A 7,033-nucleotide genomic window follows, 5' to 3' on the forward strand; every position below is an offset into this window, starting at 1 on the left:
ACTACACTAACTAGGCTGGAATCCAGAGGACCAGGAAATGCTCACCAAAACGACTTTCTTGACAGTTTGTAGAGGTTCGCGATTTCAGGGTTCTCCTTAGTTGTGGTGGTTGGGGCCTGCCATAGCCCGGACATGGTAGAAGACTGCATCTGCGCTGGGTCTTCAGTTTGGGTTGGTCCGCTGATGCGGTTAGTCACGCTGTTGGATGTATCGAGTGAGTACCCAATTTTCTTTGGTTAGGGCAAGTTTTAGGGTCTTTTGTATCCAAATCTTACCCAGGGGTAAGTCAGACTAGCCTGTAGAGTGGAAACAAGTCTTTGGTTTGTGAATTTTTGGCGGTTGGTTTCTTGTTGGTCACGGTGGCTCAGTATTACCTGGTTGGTGGTAAAATTGGTGGTTGTTGGTTTCTGTAGGCTTTTGGTTGCCGCGACTTTGTTCTCCTTCTGTTCCTTCAAGTCTCCGATGATGATCCGTTGAGCTGTACTGTGCTCTCGCTGACTGTTGAGCTGTACTGTGCTCTCGCTGACTGTTGATCTTACTGTTCTTGCTGTACTTTGCTGACCTTCTGACGAGCTGACTGTTGAACTGAAAAGGCAGGCCTCAATTATACTAATTTGGGGCCTGGCTTATCTGATCGCCAAATCTCAGGTTTCTTTGTTAAATTTGGCGGGCTCATTATTTTTAATAGGTTTTAATACTTTAACGAGCTTCGGAGATGGCCCATCTAAACTTAACAAGTTTCAGGGATGGTCCATCTAACTCTTAATTTACTTTTAACTGGTTTTGGGATTGCCTTGAAACTAGTTTAAAAATGTAAAACGTTTGTCAATCTCTTTGATTGGTTTTGGACTGCTGCTTTGATTGTTGTATCCTGTAGGGCTATGTTCTTTTCTTTGTGTTGCTGGGGGTAGGTACTGTTTTATTCATGTACCTGGGCTCTGTGTTTTTCAGCGGGAACAGGTTTCATTGTCTTTATGTAAAGGCTGAGGTGGCCTAGGACATTCCCAGACTGTCCAATATCCAAACTCGGGGGCCCACCCCACCTTCCCTGTGTCACAGCCTTTTGTAAGTCTGAACATGCCTTTTAAACCAGCCAAATCTTCCTGGGGTTTTTATTTTTAAATCCCTTTGGCCCAATAATTCCTTAAAACAGTCCAAAATCTCTTCCTTCCTTTCATTTAGGGAAAATGTGTAACTTAACTCTTTGAATTCTTCTGTTAGGCCCAACCATACATTTTATCTTTTACAGATTTCTTCTGTAATGGTCCAAAATCATTTTAAATAAGGTTAATCTTCTGTTTTGGGGTTTTGCAGAATTTTGCGAACCTTACAGGCCCTGAATCTTTTCACCAGCAGATCCTTCCAGGCTGCAACAGGTGAAATGGGAATCATCTCGCAGTTTGCCGTCCATTGCTGCATCCGGAAGGTAACAGAGGCTCTGTATGCTAGGAGAGGTGACATCATTGTCTTCTAAACAGAGAGAAGCACGACAAGCACGCATGTGGCTTTGCCAGGATATCAGGCTTTCCCATGGTGCAGGGTGCTATCGATTGCACATACATGGCTTTGTGTGTGCCGCATCTCAATGGTGAGATGCTCCATAACCACAAAGGGTACCACTCGCTTAATCTGCAGTTGGTGTGCGACCACGCCCAGCATATCATGCTGGTGAATGCACGCTATCCTGGCAGCAGTCATGATGTGCTCATCCTGCACCAGTCCGCTGTGCCAGCAATCTTACGGCCACCATTTCGAACCAGAGGGTGGCTGCTCAGTGACAAGGACTATCCGCTCTACAACTGGCTGATGACCCCCCTCCGCAACCCCACTACTCGTGGCCAGCACTCATATAATGAGAACCATGCTGCCACAAGAAATGTCATCGAACAGACCATCAGGATGCTCAAGCAATGGTTCCGCTGCCGTGACCACTCGGGAGGAGTCCTCAAGTAATCCCCCGAGCAGGTGTCCTAATTTGTGGTGGTCGTGTTGCATCCTGCACAATTTGGCCATCAAGAGGGTGCAATCCTTGCCACCACAGATTCTGCGACCACCTCAGGAGGAGGAGGAGGAAGAGGAGGAGGAGTAGAAAGAAAAGGAGGAAGAGGAGAAGGAGGAAGAGTTGGAGAAAGAAGGAAGGAGGCAGCCTGCACATCCACATTCTGGATGGGCTGTCTGTGAGCGCATCATCAGGCTCCAGTTCCCCTGAATGAAACCTCAGATCCCCATTGCTCAACACTTCCTCACCTCACCATCCCTCTGTTACGGAACATCACAGCATCCTTTTGGCCATGATGCTGAAATGAAAGGCACCACAAAACAAATATTCCAAACAACATTTATAAATCAATCAATCCAATACTACATAACAAAGTCAACTAATCTCCCTTGTGCATTCCCTTAATGCCTGTCTTCCGTGTGCCTTTGCCTGTCCTAGTGCTCCTATGAAGTGCTACCCCAGTGGCTGCAGCATGGCTGGTGGAAGGCTGCTGACTTTCTGTGGGGGAGACTGCAGATGGCCTTGCAGGACGACCTCGAGCAACTCTGGGCCTAGAAAGTCCGGCTGTAGACTGCACCACCTCAGGATGGGCGGCAGCAATCTGGGCTGGCTGGCTGACAGGCAAGGGCACTGGCGGAGTGACAGTGGTGGAAGTACGAATGCTGTCATCTTGAGAGAGGACAGCAAGTTCATGCTCCACGGAGCCACTGCCACTCCCCCGGGGCATCGCCTCAGCAATCCTAATAATCAGTTAGAGGACTGATTGCTGGGCTGCTGTGACACCTTAGTAAACACAGCTACAATGGCAGCAGTCTGAGCTTACGTGCCAGCAAGCTGAGGCTGATGAGAGCAGCCTGAGCTGGCATGACAGATGTCTGGGCTTCCACTGCAGCACTCAAATGTTGCACCACTTCCACTTGTGCTGAAATGGAAGCTGAGACATCGCACATCACACCCTGCATCACGGTTGGGTCCACAAGTGCGCTAATGGAGTTGCTCATCATTTCCATGCTGCAAATCAGTCGTGATTGACAGAGATTGTTGGTAGGCGAGTGATGAGGGTATGGTGCATTGAGCAGTGTGTGAGACTAGTGGTGCAGTTGATGGGAGGCAGCTTTGGTCATGTGAGGTCATTGAACTTTTTGCGGCACTGTATCCTGGTCCTCGGGGCAAGACTGCTGGCAATGATTGCTTTGGCTATCTGCTCCCACTGCCTTCTGACTGTGTGTCTAGAGAGCTTCCTGGCCCCCTGCAGGTAGAGGACCTGTCTCCTCCTTTCTACCCTCTGCAGTAAGGCCTCTAGTGCTGTGTTGGAGAACCTTGGTGCTCTTTCTCTGCCCTGTTGAGCCATTACTCAGTCACAGTTGCATTGTTTAGCACTTCCAGCAGCTGCTGAATGGAGAATGCACCTCATCTTTAAGATGTGCAGACTGCCTTTAAAAGTGGAGGCTAGCTTTAAATAGAGCTAGAGTCGCATGAACTTGGGGCCCCTGCTGAGCACTCAGCCACGCATCAATCATGGTGATTGGCAGGCAGCTGGTCGGTTGTGTGCTGCCTGCATTACTTTCAACGGGCGCAGTCCGATCACACATTGCGATCCCCGTGCCCGTTTTCAGGTCTAATTGAATTTTTAGCCCAAGTTAGTTACTTTTGTATTGATATTGGCCCCAAGATTCCTCGGATTGCAATCACAGCAGTTACACAGGGGTTGCAGCTGATGGTGTCTTCCAGCACTGACCCTGTTGGAGTTTGTGGGGTCAGTGGGAGGGCACCTCATTTACATTGGATAGGGGGGAGTAAGTGTAAGCTCATCTCAGCACCCAGCTGTCCATGTCAGCTGTAAATTCCGCTGTCCACCCGGCAATGGGAGGAGAATTGCATAAGTCCCCCTCCCCCCATTCCCACCACGGTCCCCTCCACCTCCTAAGCAAGGGGCCAATCTAAAAGGATGTACTTGAACAACATCTTGGTCTTTGGGAGCACAGTCTCCTTGCCTGCCTTGAACCTCGTTGGTGACCCCACTCACTCGGTATACCGGCCTCCACTGATACGATAGTCACAATGGAGCTGAGACATAGGAACTTCCAGTATAGTGAACCCTCACCCCTCGCCTGTCATTTGCTTTGTAAAGGGTGGGCGGAGGTTCTGCTCCTTATAAGGCAACTAGAAAACTTATAGAAACAGCGGAGACCTGACTCAACTGGGTCTCCTCTGTTTTCCAAGGAGTTCCACCGGTCACCTGGCAGAGTTACAGCAGGAGACTGGCAGAACTCCTGAGGAATTTCACGCCCATTGGGGGAAAAATTCAGTTGTTTGCGCCTCCCGTTAGCACCTTAAGAGGGCGCTAATGGGGCGCAAAGCAACTAGCGCCCGGGCGCGGCGATGTTTGCGCCACTCGCGAAATTAACCAGACATTTTGTGGTGGTGCTAAACACTACCGCCACGATCTCCTGCGCCAGCAGATTGTGACGTCAGTCGAGTGTGCAACGCCCTGTTAGCGCACCGGACCGGATGTTGAGTGGCGCCCCCTACCTTACCGCCTGCCACTAGCAACAACAGGTTGAGGGTAGCGTTGTGCTGTCAGAAAGGGACTAGGGGAGCGCTATTTAAAGGCGACCGCTTCCTGCCTTTTTTTGTCGGTGACATTTTAGCACCACGCATTCTGAGAGAGAGACTTCTGGAGAGATTCAAAGCTGTGTGAATGAGTTTTGGGTACTGAGCAGAACTTTGCAGGTTTATTTTGATTTGCCCTTCCTTGCTTCGCCAGCGCTCTGAGGTAGCACCTCGCTCCTCGCCCTTTGCACCTTAAGACAGGTGTCAAGCGCCTGATTTAGCGCTCCAATCACCTCCAGGGGCAATAAAAGCCAAGTTTGCTGTTGGAGGCGATAATTAGCACCAGGCGCTAAACTTTGCGCACGGCCGATAATGGCGCCCCAAACGGGGCGATACTGAATTTTCCCCCATTAAGTTTTACTATCTATTTATAATTGCCATTGTTTTCATCATATCAAATTTAATAACTAATAATACTGCCATAAGATAATTGCCATAGCAATAAAAATATAGAATAACCCAATGAACATCAAGTTAAAAATCCATTGGCCTGGAGTTTCCGCTTGGTTGCGCTGCTTTTTTTCGGCACAATTCGCCCAAAATTGGCAAAACTGGCGCAAAAGATGGCGCAAACTATGTTCAGCGCAAATAGAATTCCTGCGATCTTTTGCACTAGTTTTATAAACATTGCGCTAGAATCCAGCCCTGCCCACAAAACTGGTCTTGCCCCCCAGATCGAATTAATCGCCACTACGAGTTTCTGGGCCTTTAAGGAGGCTCTAAAAATTAAGCTGTTCTTTAGGCGCAAGGACACTAATAGGCACTTTTTAAAAGCTTATGAATATATATATATATTTTAATGTACAAAGAAATTGACTACTGTACACCAATATAACTAGCAAATGGTTCTGTATAGTTAAAAAAAATCATTTTCAGTTATTTAAAATCAGGGTTACTCACAGGTGGCGGACAGGACACTCTAGTAAATAAGTAACAGAGTAAATAACAGAGTAAATAAGGAGAAACTGTTTGCAGTGGCAGAAGAGTCAGTAACCAGCAGACACAGATTTAAGATAATTGGCAAAAGAACCAGAGGCAAGATGAGGAGAATTTTTTTTACGCAGCAAGTTGTTATGATCTGGAATGCACTGCCTGAAAGGGTGGTGGAAGCAGATTCAATAATAACTTTCAAAAAGGAATTGTATCAATACTTCAAGGGGAATATTTGCAGGGCTATGGGGAAAGGGCAGGGGAGTGGAACTAGTTGGAGAGCCGGCACAGGCACGATGGGCCAAATGGCCTCATTCTGTGCTATATCATTCTATGATTCTACGATTAATTATGTTAGTTATGAGTAACCTTATGCTACAGTCCTATAGTCAAAGACATTGGCCTCGATTTTCATTGAGCCGTGGAGGCGGGCTTGGAGGTGTGCGGGGGGGTTAAAATCGCAAAAACGGGCGGGACCCCCCCGCCTGGTTCCCGACTCCGAGCAATTTTAACTCAGTCGTGTCTGATGGCCCCGACTCCATCCCGCATCCAATAGGCGGGACTGGTCATTAAGGCCCTTAACAACCACTAAATGGCCTCTATAATCCTATTTTGAAAGGCCCTTGTGAATTTAACCCTTTTCCCACATGAAACACGCCTGGTGGGAAACACGAATGTGAAACCTGGGAGCACTATTGGATTACTGACTATCAACTGCAGGTCAACCATTAAAGAGGAGATTTGATCAGCCATGATTTGCAGGTGGCAGGACTTAGTGGTCTCAGGTCTGGGGCAACTTTTAGAAGGCTTAACCATACCTGTGGAAGGTTGGAGCCTCAAACCCATCTCCAGTGTGACCTCCTGGGAAACCCCTCCCGCCACCTTCACTCAGCGCTTCCTCAACAGAGTCATATACCAGAAGCATGGGATCCATTTATTTCCTTCCCATCTGGGCATTAGAGGAGCTCGAGCACCAGCCGTGGCAGCAGCAAAACCAGGAACAACAGCAGCACCAGCAACAGCAGCAGCAGAAGGAGCGCCAGGCTGCTGCTCACCCACCTGAAGCTGCACAGGCCAGAAGGGGCCAGTGCCTGGAAGCCCGTCGGCGCAGGAGATACCACCCCAAACAGGAACTACAGACGCAGGGTCAGCTAGCTCAACATGTCTGAGCAGCAGTGCCAAAGGCGGCTCAGACTTTCGCGAGAGGTAGTTACTGACATCTGCGCAATGCTACAGCAAGACCTGCTGCCCAGAGGACCAGGTGGACAAGCATTACCAGTGGCCATCAAAGTCACCACCGCAATCAACTTTTTTGCCTCAGGCTCATTCCAGGGATCAGCAGCAGACATCAGCGGCATCTCCCAGGCGGCCGCACACACTTGCATCACGCAAGTAACCGATGCCCTCATTGCCCTCGCGCACAATCACATCTATTTCACCAAGGATCGAGTAAGTGCCGCGGCGCGAGCGGTTGGATTAGCTAATATGGCA

General features: G+C 48.9%; 1 pseudogene; it reads right to left on the minus strand.

Annotated features, from left to right (window-relative positions):
- The window catches only part of LOC147117250 (epidermal growth factor receptor-like), a 164,462-nt pseudogene extending 161,453 nt beyond the window's left edge, over nt 1–3,009 (minus strand).
- Nucleotides 3,010–7,033: the final 4,024 nt, after the last annotated feature.

The sequence above is a fragment of the Somniosus microcephalus genome, chromosome 5 (assembly GCF_052327205.1).
Source record: "Somniosus microcephalus isolate GS21.2 chromosome 5, FLI_Smic_1.0, whole genome shotgun sequence".
Lineage (NCBI taxonomy): Eukaryota > Metazoa > Chordata > Chondrichthyes > Squaliformes > Somniosidae > Somniosus > Somniosus microcephalus.